Below are 18,629 nucleotides of genomic sequence, written 5' to 3'. Positions count from 1 at the left end.
CCCCAAAAAGCTGTTGAGGCTGGGGATCAATTGAAAATCTCAAAACCGAGATTGATTGATTTTTGTTAGGCACGGGTGTTGAGGGTTATGGAGCAAAGGCGGGTAAATGGAGTTAAGGTACACATCAGTCACGAATGGCGGAACAGGCTCAAAGGGCTGAATGGCCTTCTCCCGTTCCTATGAACGTGCTGCCAGGAAATGGGCCGACGAAAGCGAGCGAGCGAGCGATCAGCAAAAAGACTGGCAAATGAAGGCAGCGTCGGCGTGAAGAACAGCAAACAGCGAACAAGAAAAGCCGACGGCAGTTGCTATTTCCAGGCGGTGTCCCAAGCGAGTACTGACCAGGCCTGCCTCTGACTTAGCTTGTGATATCGGATGGGATGGGGTACTTTTCAGAGGAGTGTGGTAGTAAGCGATGGCCTGCTTTGCTTCTCTTTACTTAAACGCTTGCTGCTTTGTGTATGTTTTTTGCCAGCTTATTTTCTTCATGTGTTTTTTTTTGTTGACTCTGTGTCGACTCCCTTGCCTTTGTCTGGCAGCAGGAGAATGTGCAGCAAAGGAATGGGCAAAGGAAAGCGAGAGAGAGTGCAGGAGCAAGCAGCAAAAAGCTTTGTGATTGAAGGGAGTGCGCAGAGCTGAGAGCAGCCTCTGCTGGCAAGAAAAGCCTACTGCACCTGGTATTCCCAGGCGGTCTCCCATCCAAGTACTAACCAGGCCTGACTCTGCTTAGCTTCCGAGATCAGACGAGATCGGGCGTTTTCAGACTAGTATGGCCGTAGGCATCGATTGTTTGCTTTTCCCTTTACTTAAAGGGCTGCAGTCCTCTTCTTCATTCTTTACCACACTTTCTGCACTTGCCTGGCGCCGGGGGAAACAACATCACTCACAGGGTACACGCATTCGCACTGCCAAACACAAACACACACAAGTCCTGCTTCATCTGCAAAACAATCACATAGCAAGCTCAACGCTTCATTCAAATCCTACAACATAGCAACAGGAGGAGGCCATTCACACCCGCCTGCCTGCCTGCCTGCCTGCCTGCCTGCCTGCCTGCTCCGCCATTTCAGAACATCATGGCTCATCTCTCATCCAACTCCAGAGACCTGCCTTTCGCCCATATCCCTTCATACCTTTGCTTGACAAAAACCTATCTCTCTCACATTTCAATTTCGCAATTCAGCTCCTATCAATTGCCCTTTGCGTGAGAGACTTACAAACTTCTACCACCCTTTGTGTGTAGTAATGTTTTCTCATCTCTCTCCTCAAAGGTCTGGCTCTACTTTTTAGACTCTGCCCCCTACTCCTAGAATCCCCAACCAGCGGAAATAGTTGCTCTCTATCCACCCTATCTGTTCCCCTTAATATCTTATGAACTTCCATCAGATCACCCCTTAACCTTCGAAACTCCAGAGAATACAACCCCAATTTGTGTCATCTCTCCTCGTAACTTAACCCTTGAAGTCCGGCTAGCGTTCTAGTAAACCTACGCTGCACTCCCTCCGAGGCCGATATGTCCTTCCGAAGGTGCGGTGCCCAGAACTGCTCACAGTACTCCAGGTGCGGTCTTACCAGGGTTTTGTATAGCTGCAGCATAACTTCTGCCGCCTTGTACTCTAGTCCTCTACTCACACTTTCACCAGCTACGGATAGGGACCAAGTTAAAAACAAGGACCTCAAAGGTAGCAATCTCTGCAAGGGAAAACATTTACTGGCCTGTGGCCTCCTTCTGTGCTGTACTAAGAAGTAAACTTAGCACTGACCTTTCTCACATAAAAACTCATCAACACCTGCGCTGGACTTCTGGCTAGTGTCTTCGCGACGAAAGCCCCTGAAATCATTCAATAAACACATGCCGTGATTGTTGGTCGGGAGAGGCCTTTCGGGACTTTCCGGATGCATGAACTAAAATGGGCATCAAAATGGTGATGGAGAGGCTTGTAGATTATGTGGTGTAGGCATAAGAAATGGGGCAGGCAGAGGCCCTAAGGGGTGAAATTGACCTGTCGGAGGCCCGGCAAAACCTGGGGAGAAAGGGACAGAAGTCCAAATGTTGGGTAAAGAAAATGTAGATTCAATATGAAAAGTCAGTACTTGACTGCTTACCTCACGCAATTGTAGGGTTGCCAAGCCTCCAGGATTGCCCTGGAGTCTCCAGGAATTAAAGATTAATCTCCTGGACACTGCTGCCAACCAACCGTGGAGAAACATCATAGAGGCATTAAAAGAAAAATGGTTTTTCCTTTTCTTTGAACGCTTTTCTTAATTAGTTCGAAAATTATAGCAGATGGGTCAAAAAGGATGTTTGACTGGGTCGGGTGGTTGGAAGTCATGTGATAAAACCTCCAGGAATGCGTCCAACCAGAGTTGGCAACCCTACCTACCCTTCATTGCCTTCCCCTGGCCTTAACCTTCATTAGCTTCACCATTCCTTCACTCACTCACCCAATCACTCACTCACTCACTCACTCACTCACTCACTGCTGCAAAAACGCTGCTCCCTCCTGCCTCAAAATACAGACAACCGGGGAGCAGCCTTTTCTCCTCTCCCAGGCCCAGCTGCTTAGAAAAGGCTCAAGCCCAGACCCCAATTTAAGTCACCTTGGCCCAATTCAGGCCAGAAGAAGATGTGTGCCTTTCCGCACATGGATAAAAGCAGCCGCTGGCCCCGATTTGACCGGCAGGTCGGCGAATGTTAGTCTTCATCTCAACAGGGCTGGAATACAATACAAAGTTATGCTACGGTTGTATAAAGCTCTGCTTAGACCGCATCTGGAGTACTGCGTTCAGTTCTGGGCACCACACCTCAGGAAGGATACACTGGTCTTGGAGGGGCTGCAGCGCATATTTACCAAAATGATACCGGGGCTAAAAGGGTTAAGTTGTCAGGACAGGTTGCATCGACTCGGCTCGTATTCCCTTGAGTTTAGAAGATTAAGATCTAATTGAGGTGTTTAAGATTATTAAAGGAGCTGATAGGCTCGATAGAGAAACTATTTCCTCTGGTGGGGGAGTCCGGAACAAGGGGGCATAATCTGAAAATTACAGCTAGGCAGTTCACGGGTGATGTCAGGAAGCACTTCTTCACACAAAGTGTAGTAGAAATCTGGAACTCTCTCCCCCAAAAAGCTGTTGAGGCTGGGGATCAATTGAAAATCTCAAAACCGAGATTGATTGATTTTTGTTAGGCACGGGTGTTGAGGGTTATGGAGCACAGGCGGGTAAATGGAGTTAAGGTACACATCAGTCACGAATGGCAGAACAGGCTCAAAGGGCTGAATGGCCTTCTCCCGTTCCTATGAACGTGCTGCCAGGAAATGGGCCGAGGAAAGCGAGCAACAGCGAGCGAGCGAGCGAGCGAGCGAGCGATCAGCAAAAAGACTGGCAAATGAAGGCAGCGTCGGCGTGAAGAACAGCAAACAGCGAACAAGAAAAGCCGACGGCAGTTGCTATTTCCAGGCGGTGTCCCAAGCGAGTACTGACCAGGCCTGCCTCTGACTTAGCTTGTGATATCGGATGGGATGGGGTACTTTTCAGAGGAGTGTGGTAGTAAGCGATGGCCTGCTTTGCTTCTCTTTACTTAAACGCTTGCTGCTTTGTGTATGTTTTTTGCCAGCTTATTTTCTTCATGTGTTTTTTTTTGTTGACTCTGTGTCGACTCCCTTGCCTTTGTCTGGCAGCAGGAGAATGTGCAGCAAAGGAATGGGCAAAGGAAAGCGAGAGAGAGTGCAGGAGCAAGCAGCAAAAAGCTTTGTGATTGAAGGGAGTGTGCAGAGCTGAGAGCAGCCTCTGCTGGCAAGAAAAGCCTACTGCACCTGGTATTCCCAGGCGGTCTCCCATCCAAGTACTAACCAGGCCTGACTCTGCTTAAGCTTCCGAGATCAGACGAGATCGGGCGTTTTCAGACTAGTATGGCCGTAGGCATCAATTGCTTGCTTTTCCCTTTACTTAAAGGGCTGCAATCCTCTTCTTCATTCTTTACCACACTTTCTGCACTTGCCTGGCGCCGGGGGAAACAACATCACTCACAGGGTACACGCATTCGCACTGCCAAACACAAACACACACAAGTCCTGCTTCATCTGCAAAACAATCACATAGCAAGCTCAACGCTTCATTCAAATCCTACAACATAGCAACAGGAGGAGGCCATTCACACCCGCCTGCCTGCCTGCCTGCCTGCCTGCCTGCTCCGCCATTTCAGAACATCATGGCTCATCTCTCATCTAACTCCAGAGACCTGCCTTTCGCCCATATCCCTTCATACCTTTGCTTGACAAAAACCTATCTCTCTCACATTTCAATTTCGCAATTCAGCTCCTATCAATTGCCCTTTGCGTGAGAGACTTACAAACTTCTACCACCCTTTGTGGGTAGTAATGTTTTCTCATCTCTCTCCTCAAAGGTCTGGCTCTACTTTTTAGACTCTGCCCCCTACTCCTAGAATCCCCAACCAGCGGAAATAGTTGCTCTCTATCCACCCTATCTGTTCCCCTTAATATCTTATGAACTTCCATCAGATCACCCCTTAACCTTCGAAACTCCAGAGAATACAACCCCAATTTGTGTCATCTCTCCTCGTAACTTAACCCTTGAAGTCCGGCTAGCGTTCTAGTAAACCTACGCTGCACTCCCTCCGAGGCCGATATGTCCTTCCGAAGGTGCGGTGCCCAGAACTGCTCACAGTACTCCAGGTGCGGTCTAACCAGGGTTTTGTATAGCTGCAGCATAACTTCTGCCGCCTTGTACTCTAGTCCTCTACTCACACTTTCACCAGCTACGGATAGGGACCAAGTTAAAAACAAGGACCTCAAAGGTAGCAATCTCTGCAAGGGAAAACATTTACTGGCCTGTGGCCTCCTTCTGTGCTGTACTAAGAAGTAAACTTAGCACTGACCTTTCTCACATAAAAACTCATCAACACCTGCGCTGGACTTCTGGCTAGTGTCTTCGCGACGAAAGCCCCTGAAATCATTCAATAAACACATGCCGTGATTGTTGGTCGGGAGAGGCCTTTCGGGACTTTCCGGATGCATGAACTAAAATGGGCATCAAAATGGTGATGGAGAGGCTTGTAGATTATGTGGTGTAGGCATAAGAAATGGGGCAGGCAGAGGCCCTAAGGGGTGAAATTGACCTGTCGGAGGCCCGGCAAAACCTGGGGAGAAAGGGACAGAAGTCCAAATGTTGGGTAAAGAAAATGTAGATTCAATATGAAAAGTCAGTACTTGACTGCTTACCTCACGCAATTGGAGGGTTGCCAAGCCTCCAGGATTGCCCTGGAGTCTCCAGGAATTAAAGATTAATCTCCTGGACACTGCTGCCAACCAACCGTGGAGAAACATCATAGAGACATTAAAAGAAAAATGGTTTTTCCTTTTCTTTGAACGCTTTTCTTAATTAGTTCGAAAATTATAGCAGATGGGTCAAAAAGGATGTTTGACTGGGTCGGGTGGTTGGAAGTCATGTGATAAAACCTCCAGGAATGCGTCCAACCAGAGTTGGCAACCCTACCTACCCTTCATTGCCTTCCCCTGGCCTTAACCTTCATTAGCTTCACCATTCCTTCACTCACTCACCCAATCACTCACTCACTCACTCACTCACTGCTGCAAAAACGCTGCTCCCTCCTGCCTCAAAATACAGACAACCGGGGAGCAGCCTTTTCTCCTCTCCCAGGCCCAGCTGCTTAGAAAAGGCTCAAGCCCAGACCCCAATTTAAGTCACCTTGGCCCAATTCAGGCCAGAAGAAGATGTGTGCCTTTCCGCACATGGATAAAAGCAGCCGCTGGCCCCGATTTGACCGGCAGGTCGGCGAATGTTAGTCTTCATCTCAACAGGGCTGGAATACAATACAAAGTTATGCTACGGTTGTATAAAGCTCTGCTTAGACCGCATCTGGAGTACTGCGTTCAGTTCTGGGCACCACACCTCAGGAAGGATACACTGGTCTTGGAGGGGCTGCAGCGCACATTTACCAAAATGATACCGGGGCTAAAAGGGTTAAGTTGTCAGGACAGGTTGCATCGACTAGGCTCGTATTCCCTTGAGTTTAGAAGATTAAGATCTAATTGAGGTGTTTAAGATTATTAAAGGAGCTGATAGGCTCGATAGAGAAACTATTTCCTCTGGTGGGGGAGTCCGGAACAAGGGGGCATAATCTGAAAATTACAGCTAGGCAGTTCACGGGTGATGTCAGGAAGCACTTCTTCACACAAAGTGTAGTAGAAATCTGGAACTCTCTCCCCCAAAAAGCTGTTGAGGCTGGGGATCAATTGAAAATCTCAAAACCGAGATTGATTGATTTTTGTTAGGCACGGGTGTTGAGGGTTATGGAGCACAGGCGGGTAAATGGAGTTAAGGTACACATCAGTCACGAATGGCGGAACAGGCTCAAAGGGCTGAATGGCCTTCTCCCGTTCCTATGAACGTGCTGCCAGGAAATGGGCCGAGGAAAGCGAGCAACAGCGAGCGAGCGAGCGAGCGAGCGATCAGCAAAAAGACTGGCAAATGAAGGCAGCGTCGGCGTGAAGAACAGCAAACAGCGAACAAGAAAAGCCGACGGCAGTTGCTATTTCCAGGCGGTGTCCCAAGCGAGTACTGACCAGGCCTGCCTCTGACTTAGCTTGTGATATCGGATGGGATGGGGTACTTTTCAGAGGAGTGTGGTAGTAAGCGATGGCCTGCTTTGCTTCTCTTTACTTAAACGCTTGCTGCTTTGTGTATGTTTTTTGCCAGCTTATTTTCTTCATGTGTTTTTTTTTGTTGACTCTGTGTCGACTCCCTTGCCTTTGTCTGGCAGCAGGAGAATGTGCAGCAAAGGAATGGGCAAAGGAAAGCGAGAGAGAGTGCAGGAGCAAGCAGCAAAAAGCTTTGTGATTGAAGGGAGTGCGCAGAGCTGAGAGCAGCCTCTGCTGGCAAGAAAAGCCTACTGCACCTGGTATTCCCAGGCGGTCTCCCATCCAAGTACAAACCAGGCCTGACTCTGCTTAAGCTTCCGAGATCAGACGAGATCGGGCGTTTTCAGACTAGTATGGCCGTAGGCATCAATTGTTTGCTTTTCCCTTTACTTAAAGGGCTGCAGTCCTCTTCTTCATTCTTTACCACACTTTCTGCACTTGCCTGGCGCCGGGGGAAACAACATCACTCACAGGGTACACGCATTCGCACTGCCAAACACAAACACACACAAGTCCTGCTTCATCTGCAAAACAATCACATAGCAAGCTCAACGCTTCATTCAAATCCTACAACATAGCAACAGGAGGAGGCCATTCACACCCGCCTGCCTGCCTGCCTCCCTGCCTGCCTGCCTGCCTGCCTGCTCCGCCATTTCACAACATCATGGCTCATCTCTCATCTAACTCCAGAGACCTGCCTTTCGCCCATATCCCTTCATACCTTTGCTTGACAAAAACCTATCTCTCTCACATTTCAATTTCGCAATTCAGCTCCTATCAATTGCCCTTTGCGTGAGAGACTTACAAACTTCTACCACCCTTTGTGGGTAGTAATGTTTTCTCATCTCTCTCCTCAAAGGTCTGGCTCTACTTTTTAGACTCTGCCCCCTACTCCTAGAATCCCCAACCAGCGGAAATAGTTGCTCTCTATCCACCCTATCTGTTCCCCTTAATATCTTATGAACTTCCATCAGATCACCCCTTAACCTTCGAAACTCCAGAGAATACAACCCCAATTTGTGTCATCTCTCCTCGTAACTTAACCCTTGAAGTCCGGCTAGCGTTCTAGTAAACCTACGCTGCACTCCCTCCGAGGCCGATATGTCCTTCCGAAGGTGCGGTGCCCAGAACTGCTCACAGTACTCCAGGTGCGGTCTAACCAGGGTTTTGTATAGCTGCAGCATAACTTCTGCCGCCTTGTACTCTAGTCCTCTACTCACACTTTCACCAGCTACGGATAGGGACCAAGTTAAAAACAAGGACCTCAAAGGTAGCAATCTCTGCAAGGGAAAACATTTACTGGCCTGTGGCCTCCTTCTGTGCTGTACTAAGAAGTAAACTTAGCACTGACCTTTCTCACATAAAAACTCATCAACACCTGCGCTGGACTTCTGGCTAGTGTCTTCGCGACGAATGCCCCTGAAATCATTCAATAAACACATGCCGTGATTGTTGGTCGGGAGAGGCCTTTCGGGACTTTCCGGATGCATGAACTAAAATGGGCATCAAAATGGTGATGGAGAGGCTTGTAGATTATGTGGTGTAGGCATAAGAAATGGGGCAGGCAGAGGCCCTAAGGGGTGAAATTGACCTGTCGGAGGCCCGGCAAAACCTGGGGAGAAAGGGACAGAAGTCCAAATGTTGGGTAAAGAAAATGTAGATTCAATATGAAAAGTCAGTACTTGACTGCTTACCTCACGCAATTGTAGGGTTGCCAAGCCTCCAGGATTGCCCTGGAGTCTCCAGGAATTAAAGATTAATCTCCTGGACACTGCTGCCAACCAACCGTGGAGAAACATCATAGAGGCATTAAAAGAAAAATGGTTTTTCATTTTCTTTGAACGCTTTTCTTAATTAGTTCGAAAATTATAGCAGATGGGTCAAAAAGGATGTTTGACTGGGTCGGGTGGTTGGAAGTCATGTGTTAAAACCTCCAGGAATGCGTCCAACCAGAGTTGGCAACCCTACCTACCCTTCATTGCCTTCCCCTGGCCTTAACCTTCATTAGCTTCACCATTCCTTCACTCACTCACCCAATCACTCACTCACTCACTCACTCACTGCTGCAAAAACGCTGCTCCCTCCTGCCTCAAAATACAGACAACCGGGGAGCAGCCTTTTCTCCTCTCCCAGGCCCAGCTGCTTAGAAAAGGCTCAAGCCCAGACCCCAATTTAAGTCACCTTGGCCCAATTCAGGCCAGAAGAAGATGTGTGCCTTTCCGCACATGGATAAAAGCAGCCGCTGGCCCCGATTTGACCGGCAGGTCGGCGAATGTTAGTCTTCATCTCAACAGGGCTGGAATACAATACAAAGTTATGCTACGGTTGTATAAAGCTCTGCTTAGACCGCATCTGGAGTACTGCGTTCAGTTCTGGGCACCACACCTCAGGAAGGATACACTGGTCTTGGAGGGGCTGCAGCGCACATTTACCAAAATGATACCGGGGCTAAAAGGGTTAAGTTGTCAGGACAGGTTGCATCGACTCGGCTCGTATTCCCTTGAGTTTAGAAGATTAAGATCTAATTGAGGTGTTTAAGATTATTAAAGGAGCTGATAGGCTCGATAGAGAAACTATTTCCTCTGGTGGGGGAGTCCGGAACAAGGGGGCATAATCTGAAAATTACAGCTAGGCAGTTCACGGGTGATGTCAGGAAGCACTTCTTCACACAAAGTGTAGTAGAAATCTGGAACTCTCTCCCCCAAAAAGCTGTTGAGGCTGGGGATCAATTGAAAATCTCAAAACCGAGATTGATTGATTTTTGTTAGGCACGGGTGTTGAGGGTTATGGAGCACAGGCGGGTAAATGGAGTTAAGGTACACATCAGTCACGAATGGCAGAACAGGCTCAAAGGGCTGAATGGCCTTCTCCCGTTCCTATGAACGTGCTGCCAGGAAATGGGCCGAGGAAAGCGAGCAACAGCGAGCGAGCGAGCGAGCGATCAGCAAAAAGACTGGCAAATGAAGGCAGCGTCGGCGTGAAGAACAGCAAACAGCGAACAAGAAAAGCCGACGGCAGTTGCTATTTCCAGGCGGTGTCCCAAGCGAGTACTGACCAGGCCTGCCTCTGACTTAGCTTGTGATATCGGATGGGATGGGGTACTTTTCAGAGGAGTGTGGTATTAAGCGATGGCCTGCTTTGCTTCTCTTTACTTAAACGCTTGCTGCTTTGTGTATTTTTTTTGCCAGCTTATTTTCTTCATGTGTTTTTTTTTGTTGACTCTGTGTCGACTCCCTTGCCTTTGTCTGGCAGCAGGAGAATGTGCAGCAAAGGAATGGGCAAAGGAAAGCGAGAGAGAGTGCAGGAGCAAGCAGCAAAAAGCTTTGTGATTGAAGGGAGTGCGCAGAGCTGAGAGCAGCCTCTGCTGGCAAGAAAAGCCTACTGCACCTGGTATTCCCAGGCGGTCTCCCATCCAAGTACTAACCAGGCCTGACTCTGCTTAAGCTTCCGAGATCAGACGAGATCGGGCGTTTTCAGACTAGTATGGCCGTAGGCATCAATTGCTTGCTTTTCCCTTTACTTAAAGGGCTGCAGTCCTCTTCTTCATTCTTTACCACACTTTCTGCACTTGCCTGGCGCCGGGGGAAACAACATCACTCACAGGGTACACGCATTCGCACTGCCAAACACAAACACACACAAGTCCTGCTTCATCTGCAAAACAATCACATAGCAAGCTCAACGCTTCATTCAAATCCTACAACATAGCAACAGGAGGAGGCCATTCACACCCGCCTGCCTGCCTGCCTGCCTGCCTGCCTGCCTGCCTGCTCCGCCATTTCAGAACATCATGGCTCATCTCTCATCCAACTCCAGAGACCTGCCTTTCGCCCATATCCCTTCATACCTTTGCTTGACAAAAACCTATCTCTCTCACATTTCAATTTCGCAATTGAGCTCCTATCAATTGCCCTTTGCGTGAGAGACTTACAAACTTCTACCACCCTTTGTGGGTAGTAATGTTTTCTCATCTCTCTCCTCAAAGGTCTGGCTCTACTTTTTAGACTCTGCCCCTTACTCCTAGAATCCCCAACCAGCGGAAATAGTTGCTCTCTATCCACCCTATCTGTTCCCCTTAATATCTTATGAACTTCCATCAGATCACCCCTTAACCTTCGAAACTCCAGAGAATACAACCCCAATTTGTGTCATCTCTCCTCGTAACTTAACCCTTGAAGTCCGGCTAGCGTTCTAGTAAACCTACGCTGCACTCCCTCCGAGGCCGATATGTCCTTCCGAAGGTGCGGTGCCCAGAACTGCTCACAGTACTCCAGGTGCGGTCTAACCAGGGTTTTGTATAGCTGCAGCATAACTTCTGCCGCCTTGTACTCTAGTCCTCTACTCACACTTTCACCAGCTACGGATAGGGACCAAGTTAAAAACAAGGACCTCAAAGGTAGCAATCTCTGCAAGGGAAAACATTTACTGGCCTGTGGCCTCCTTCTGTGCTGTACTAAGAAGTAAACTTAGCACTGACCTTTCTCACATAAAAACTCATCAACACCTGCGCTGGACTTCTGGCTAGTGTCTTCGCGACGAAAGCCCCTGAAATCATTCAATAAACACATGCCGTGATTGTTGGTCGGGAGAGGCCTTTCGGGACTTTCCGCATGCATGAACTAAAATGGGCATCAAAATGGTGATGGAGAGGCTTGTAGATTATGTGGTGTAGGCATAAGAAATGGGGCAGGCAGAGGCCCTAAGGGGTGAAATTGACCTGTCGGAGGCCCGGCAAAACCTGGGGAGAAAGGGACAGAAGTCCAAATGTTGGGTAAAGAAAATGTAGATTCAATATGAAAAGTCAGTACTTGACTGCTTTCCTCACGCAATTGTAGGGTTGCCAAGCCTCCAGGATTGCCCTGGAGTCTCCAGGAATTAAAGATTAATCTCCTGGACACTGCTGCCAACCAACCGTGGAGAAACATCATAGAGGCATTAAAAGAAAAATGGTTTTTCATTTTCTTTGAACGCTTTTCTTAATTAGTTCGAAAATTATAGCAGATGGGTCAAAAAGGATGTTTGACTGGGTCGGGTGGTTGGAAGTCATGTGATAAAACCTCCAGGAATGCGTCCAACCAGAGTTGGCAACCCTACCTACCCTTCATTGCCTTCCCCTGGCCTTAACCTTCATTAGCTTCACCATTCCTTCACTCACTCACCCAATCACTCACTCACTCACTCACTCACTGCTGCAAAAACGCTGCTCCCTCCTGCCTCAAAATACAGACAACCGGGGAGCAGCCTTTTCTCCTCTCCCAGGCCCAGCTGCTTAGAAAAGGCTCAAGCCCAGACCCCAATTTAAGTCACCTTGGCCCAATTCAGGCCAGAAGAAGATGTGTGCCTTTCCGCACATGGATAAAAGCAGCCGCTGGCCCCGATTTGACCGGCAGGTCGGCGAATGTTAGTCTTCATCTCAACAGGGCTGGAATACAATACAAAGTTATGCTACGGTTGTATAAAGCTCTGCTTAGACCGCATCTGGAGTACTGCGTTCAGTTCTGGGCACCACACCTCAGGAAGGATACACTGGTCTTGGAGGGGCTGCAGCGCACATTTACCAAAATGATACCGGGGCTAAAAGGGTTAAGTTGTCAGGACAGGTTGCATCGACTCGGCTCGTATTCCCTTGAGTTTAGAAGATTAAGATCTAATTGAGGTGTTTAAGATTATTAAAGGAGCTGATAGGCTCGATAGAGAAACTATTTCCTCTGGTGGGGGAGTCCGGAACAAGGGGGCATAATCTGAAAATTACAGCTAGGCAGTTCACGGGTGATGTCAGGAAGCACTTCTTCACACAAAGTGTAGTAGAAATCTGGAACTCTCTCCCCCAAAAAGCTGTTGAGGCTGGGGATCAATTGAAAATCTCAAAACCGAGATTGATTGATTTTTGTTAGGCACGGGTGTTGAGGGTTATGGAGCACAGGCGGGTAAATGGAGTTAAGGTACACATCAGTCACGAATGGCAGAACAGGCTCAAAGGGCTGAATGGCCTTCTCCCGTTCCTATGAACGTGCTGCCAGGAAATGGGCCGAGGAAAGCGAGCAACAGCGAGCGAGCGAGCGAGCGATCAGCAAAAAGACTGGCAAATGAAGGCAGCGTCGGCGTGAAGAACAGCAAACAGCGAACAAGAAAAGCCGACGGCAGTTGCTATTTCCAGGCGGTGTCCCAAGCGAGTACTGACCAGGCCTGCCTCTGACTTAGCTTGTGATATCGGATGGGATGGGGTACTTTTCAGAGGAGTGTGGGAGTAAGCGATGGCCTGCTTTGCTTCTCTTTACTTAAACGCTTGCTGCTTTGTGTATTTTTTTTGCCAGCTTATTTTCTTCATGTGTTTTTTTTTGTTGACTCTGTGTCGACTCCCTTGCCTTTGTCTGGCAGCAGGAGAATGTGCAGCAAAGGAATGGGCAAAGGAAAGCGAGAGAGAGTGCAGGAGCAAGCAGCAAAAAGCTTTGTGATTGAAGGGAGTGTGCAGAGCTGAGAGCAGCCTCTGCTGGCAAGAAAAGCCTACTGCACCTGGTATTCCCAGGCGGTCTCCCATCCAAGTACTAACCAGGCCTGACTCTGCTTAAGCTTCCGAAATCAGACGAGATCGGGCGTTTTCAGACTAGTATGGCCGTAGGCATCAATTGCTTGCTTTTCCCTTTACTTAAAGGGCTGCAGTCCTCTTCTTCATTCTTTACCACACTTTCTGCACTTGCCTGGCGCCGGGGGAAACAACATCACTCACAGGGTACACGCATTCGCACTGCCAAACACAAACACACACAAGTCCTGCTTCATCTGCAAAACAATCACATAGCAAGCTCAACGCTTCATTCAAATCCTACAACATAGCAACAGGAGGAGGCCATTCACACCCGCCTGCCTGCCTGCCTGCCTGCCTGCCTGCTCCGCCATTTCAGAACATCATGGCTCATCTCTCATCTAACTCCAGAGACCTGCCTTTCGCCCATATCCCTTCATACCTTTGCTTGACAAAAACCTATCTCTCTCACATTTCAATTTCGCAATTGAGCTCCTATCAATTGCCCTTTGCGTGAGAGACTTACAAACTTCTACCACCCTTTGTGGGTAGTAATGTTTCCTCATCTCTCTCCTCAAAGGTCTGGCTCTACTTTTTAGACTCTGCCCCTTACTCCTAGAATCCCCAACCAGCGGAAATAGTTGCTCTCTATCCACCCTATCTGTTCCCCTTAATATCTTATGAACTTCCATCAGATCACCCCTTAACCTTCGAAACTCCAGAGAATACAACCCCAATTTGTGTCATCTCTCCTCGTAACTTAACCCTTGAAGTCCGGCTAGCGTTCTAGTAAACCTACGCTGCACTCCCTCCGAGGCCGATATGTCCTTCCGAAGGTGCGGTGCCCAGAACTGCTCACAGTACTCCAGGTGCGGTCTAACCAGGGTTTTGTATAGCTGCAGCATAACTTCTGCCGCCTTGTACTCTAGTCCTCTACTCACACTTTCACCAGCTACGGATAGGGACCAAGTTAAAAACAAGGACCTCAAAGGTAGCAATCTCTGCAAGGGAAAACATTTACTGGCCTGTGGCCTCCTTCTGTGCTGTACTAAGAAGTAAACTTAGCACTGACCTTTCTCACATAAAAACTCATCAACACCTGCGCTGGACTTCTGGCTAGTGTCTTCGCGACGAAAGCCCCTGAAATCATTCAATAAACACATGCCGTGATTGTTGGTCGGGAGAGGCCTTTCGGGACTTTCCGCATGCATGAACTAAAATGGGCATCAAAATGGTGATGGAGAGGCTTGTAGATTATGTGGTGTAGGCATAAGAAATGGGGCAGGCAGAGGCCCTAAGGGGTGAAATTGACCTGTCGGAGGCCCGGCAAAACCTGGGGAGAAAGGGACAGAAGTCCAAATGTTGGGTAAAGAAAATGTAGATTCAATATGAAAAGTCAGTACTTGACTGCTTACCTCACGCAATTGTAGGGTTGCCAAGCCTCCAGGATTGCCCTGGAGTCTCCAGGAATTAAAGATTAATCTCCTGGACACTGCTGCCAACCAACCGTGGAGAAACATCATAGAGGCATTAAAAGAAAAATGGTTTTTCATTTTCTTTGAACGCTTTTCTTAATTAGTTCGAAAATTATAGCAGATGGGTCAAAAAGGATGTTTGACTGGGTCGGGTGGTTGGAAGTCATGTGATAAAACCTCCAGGAATGCGTCCAACCAGAGTTGGCAACCCTACCTACCCTTCATTGCCTTCCCCTGGCCTTAACCTTCATTAGCTTCACCATTCCTTCACTCACTCACCCAATCACTCACTCACTCACTCACTCACTGCTGCAAAAACGCTGCTCCCTCCTGCCTCAAAATACAGACAACCGGGGAGCAGCCTTTTCTCCTCTCCCAGGCCCAGCTGCTTAGAAAAGGCTCAAGCCCAGACCCCAATTTAAGTCACCTTGGCCCAATTCAGGCCAGAAGAAGATGTGTGCCTTTCCGCACATGGATAAAAGCAGCCGCTGGCCCCGATTTGACCGGCAGGTCGGCGAATGTTAGTCTTCATCTCAACAGGGCTGGAATACAATACAAAGTTATGCTACGGTTGTATAAAGCTCTGCTTAGACCGCATCTGGAGTACTGCGTTCAGTTCTGGGCACCACACCTCAGGAAGGATACACTGGTCTTGGAGGGGCTGCAGCGCACATTTACCAAAATGATACCGGGGCTAAAAGGGTTAAGTTGTCAGGACAGGTTGCATCGACTCGGCTCGTATTCCCTTGAGTTTAGAAGATTAAGATCTAATTGAGGTGTTTAAGATTATTAAAGGAGCTGATAGGCTCGATAGAGAAACTATTTCCTCTGGTGGGGGAGTCCGGAACAAGGGGGCATAATCTGAAAATTACAGCTAGGCAGTTCACGGGTGATGTCAGGAAGCACTTCTTCACACAAAGTGTAGTAGAAATCTGGAACTCTCTCCCCCAAAAAGCTGTTGAGGCTGGGGATCAATTGAAAATCTCAAAACCGAGATTGATTGATTTTTGTTAGGCACGGGTGTTGAGGGTTATGGAGCACAGGCGGGTAAATGGAGTTAAGGTACACATCAGTCACGAATGGCAGAACAGGCTCAAAGGGCTGAATGGCCTTCTCCCGTTCCTATGAACGTGCTGCCAGGAAATGGGCCGAGGAAAGCGAGCAACAGCGAGCGAGCGAGCGAGCGATCAGCAAAAAGACTGGCAAATGAAGGCAGCGTCGGCGTGAAGAACAGCAAACAGCGAACAAGAAAAGCCGACGGCAGTTGCTATTTCCAGGCGGTGTCCCAAGCGAGTACTGACCAGGCCTGCCTCTGACTTAGCTTGTGATATCGGATGGGATGGGGTACTTTTCAGAGGAGTGTGGTAGTAAGCGATGGCCTGCTTTGCTTCTCTTTACTTAAACGCTTGCTGCTTTGTGTATTTTTTTTGCCAGCTTATTTTCTTCATGTGTTTTTTTTTGTTGACTCTGTGTCGACTCCCTTGCCTTTGTCTGGCAGCAGGAGAATGTGCAGCAAAGGAATGGGCAAAGGAAAGCGAGAGAGAGTGCAGGAGCAAGCAGCAAAAAGCTTTGTGATTGAAGGGAGTGTGCAGAGCTGAGAGCAGCCTCTGCTGGCAAGAAAAGCCTACTGCACCTGGTATTCCCAGGCGGTCTCCCATCCAAGTACTAACCAGGCCTGACTCTGCTTAAGCTTCCGAAATCAGACGAGATCGGGCGTTTTCAGACTAGTATGGCCGTAGGCATCAATTGCTTGCTTTTCCCTTTACTTAAAGGGCTGCAGTCCTCTTCTTCATTCTTTACCACACTTTCTGCACTTGCCTGGCGCCGGGGGAAACAACATCACTCACAGGGTACACGCATTCGCACTGCCAAACACAAACACACACAAGTCCTGCTTCATCTGCAAAACAATCACATAGCAAGCTCAACGCTTCATTCAAATCCTACAACATAGCAACAGGAGGAGGCCATTCACACCCGCCTGCCTGCCTGCCTGCCTGCCTGCCTGCTCCGCCATTTCAGAACATCATGGCTCATCTCTCATCTAACTCCAGAGACCTGCCTTTCGCCCATATCCCTTCATACCTTTGCTTGACAAAAACCTATCTCTCTCACATTTCAATTTCGCAATTGAGCTCCTATCAATTGCCCTTTGCGTGAGAGACTTACAAACTTCTACCACCCTTTGTGGGTAGTAATGTTTCCTCATCTCTCTCCTCAAAGGTCTGGCTCTACTTTTTAGACTCTGCCCCTTACTCCTAGAATCCCCAACCAGCGGAAATAGTTGCTCTCTATCCACCCTATCTGTTCCCCTTAATATCTTATGAACTTCCATCAGATCACCCCTTAACCTTCGAAACTCCAGAGAATACAACCCCAATTTGTGTCATCTCTCCTCGTAACTTAACCCTTGAAGTCCGGCTAGCGTTCTAGTAAACCTACGCTGCACTCCCTCCGAGGCCGATATGTCCTTCCGAAGGTGCGGTGCCCAGAACTGCTCACAGTACTCCAGGTGCGGTCTAACCAGGGTTTTGTATAGCTGCAGCATAACTTCTGCCGCCTTGTACTCTAGTCCTCTACTCACACTTTCACCAGCTACGGATAGGGACCAAGTTAAAAACAAGGACCTCAAAGGTAGCAATCTCTGCAAGGGAAAACATTTACTGGCCTGTGGCCTCCTTCTGTGCTGTACTAAGAAGTAAACTTAGCACTGACCTTTCTCACATAAAAACTCATCAACACCTGCGCTGGACTTCTGGCTAGTGTCTTCGCGACGAAAGCCCCTGAAATCATTCAATAAACACATGCCGTGATTGTTGGTCGGGAGAGGCCTTTCGGGACTTTCCGCATGCATGAACTAAAATGGGCATCAAAATGGTGATGGAGAGGCTTGTAGATTATGTGGTGTAGGCATAAGAAATGGGGCAGGCAGAGGCCCTAAGGGGTGAAATTGACCTGTCGGAGGCCCGGCAAAACCTGGGGAGAAAGGGACAGAAGTCCAAATGTTGGGTAAAGAAAATGTAGATTCAATATGAAAAGTCAGTACTTGACTGCTTACCTCACGCAATTGTAGGGTTGCCAAGCCTCCAGGATTGCCCTGGAGTCTCCAGGAATTAAAGATTAATCTCCTGGACACTGCTGCCAACCAACCGTGGAGAAACATCATAGAGGCATTAAAAGAAAAATGGTTTTTCATTTTCTTTGAACGCTTTTCTTAATTAGTTCGAAAATTATAGCAGATGGGTCAAAAAGGATGTTTGACTGGGTCGGGTGGTTGGAAGTCATGTGATAAAACCTCCAGGAATGCGTCCAACCAGAGTTGGCAACCCTACCTACCCTTCATTGCCTTCCCCTGGCCTTAACCTTCATTAGCTTCACCATTCCTTCACTCACTCACCCAATCACTCACTCACTCACTCACTCACTGCTGCAAAAACGCTGCTCCCTCCTGCCTCAAAATACAGACAACCGGGGAGCAGCCTTTTCTCCTCTCCCAGGCCCAGCTGCTTAGAAAAGGCTCAAGCCCAGACCCCAATTTAAGTCACCTTGGCCCAATTCAGGCCAGAAGAAGATGTGTGCCTTTCCGCACATGGATAAAAGCAGCCGCTGGCCCCGATTTGACCGGCAGGTCGGCGAATGTTAGTCTTCATCTCAACAGGGCTGGAATACAATACAAAGTTATGCTACGGTTGTATAAAGCTCTGCTTAGACCGCATCTGGAGTACTGCGTTCAGTTCTGGGCACCACACCTCAGGAAGGATACACTGGTCTTGGAGGGGCTGCAGCGCACATTTACCAAAATGATACCGGGGCTAAAAGGGTTAAGTTGTCAGGACAGGTTGCATCGACTCGGCTCGTATTCCCTTGAGTTTAGAAGATTAAGATCTAATTGAGGTGTTTAAGATTATTAAAGGAGCTGATAGGCTCGATAGAGAAACTATTTCCTCTGGT

At 48.4% G+C, this 18,629-nt stretch overlaps 4 non-coding genes and 2 pseudogenes across 4 annotated transcripts; all 6 read right to left on the bottom strand.

The window, feature by feature from the left end:
- Nucleotides 1-662: 662 nt before the first annotated feature.
- On the bottom strand, nucleotides 663-781 carry LOC137322406 (5S ribosomal RNA). Its single transcript, XR_010963114.1, has one exon. It is a non-coding gene; the product is annotated as a 5S ribosomal RNA (ribosomal RNA).
- Nucleotides 782-3,803: 3,022 nt separating this feature from the next.
- On the bottom strand, nucleotides 3,804-3,923 carry LOC137322262 (5S ribosomal RNA). The gene has a single exon (XR_010963019.1). It is a non-coding gene; the product is annotated as a 5S ribosomal RNA (ribosomal RNA).
- Nucleotides 3,924-6,925: 3,002 nt separating this feature from the next.
- Nucleotides 6,926-7,045, bottom strand: LOC137322311 (5S ribosomal RNA). Its single transcript, XR_010963065.1, has one exon. It is a non-coding gene; the product is annotated as a 5S ribosomal RNA (ribosomal RNA).
- Nucleotides 7,046-10,055: 3,010 nt separating this feature from the next.
- Nucleotides 10,056-10,175, bottom strand: LOC137322261 (5S ribosomal RNA). The gene has a single exon (XR_010963018.1). It is a non-coding gene; the product is annotated as a 5S ribosomal RNA (ribosomal RNA).
- Nucleotides 10,176-13,181: 3,006 nt separating this feature from the next.
- Nucleotides 13,182-13,301, bottom strand: LOC137322325 (5S ribosomal RNA; annotated as a pseudogene).
- Nucleotides 13,302-16,299: 2,998 nt separating this feature from the next.
- LOC137322324 (5S ribosomal RNA) lies at nucleotides 16,300-16,419 on the bottom strand (annotated as a pseudogene).
- Between the last annotated feature and the right edge of the window lie 2,210 nt (nucleotides 16,420-18,629).

This window comes from Heptranchias perlo, chromosome 5 (genome assembly GCF_035084215.1).
Source record: "Heptranchias perlo isolate sHepPer1 chromosome 5, sHepPer1.hap1, whole genome shotgun sequence".
Classification (NCBI taxonomy): Eukaryota; Metazoa; Chordata; class Chondrichthyes; order Hexanchiformes; family Hexanchidae; genus Heptranchias; species Heptranchias perlo.
Note: the sequence above shows the minus strand (reverse complement) of the source record. Positions and strands in the feature narration are given on the sequence as shown.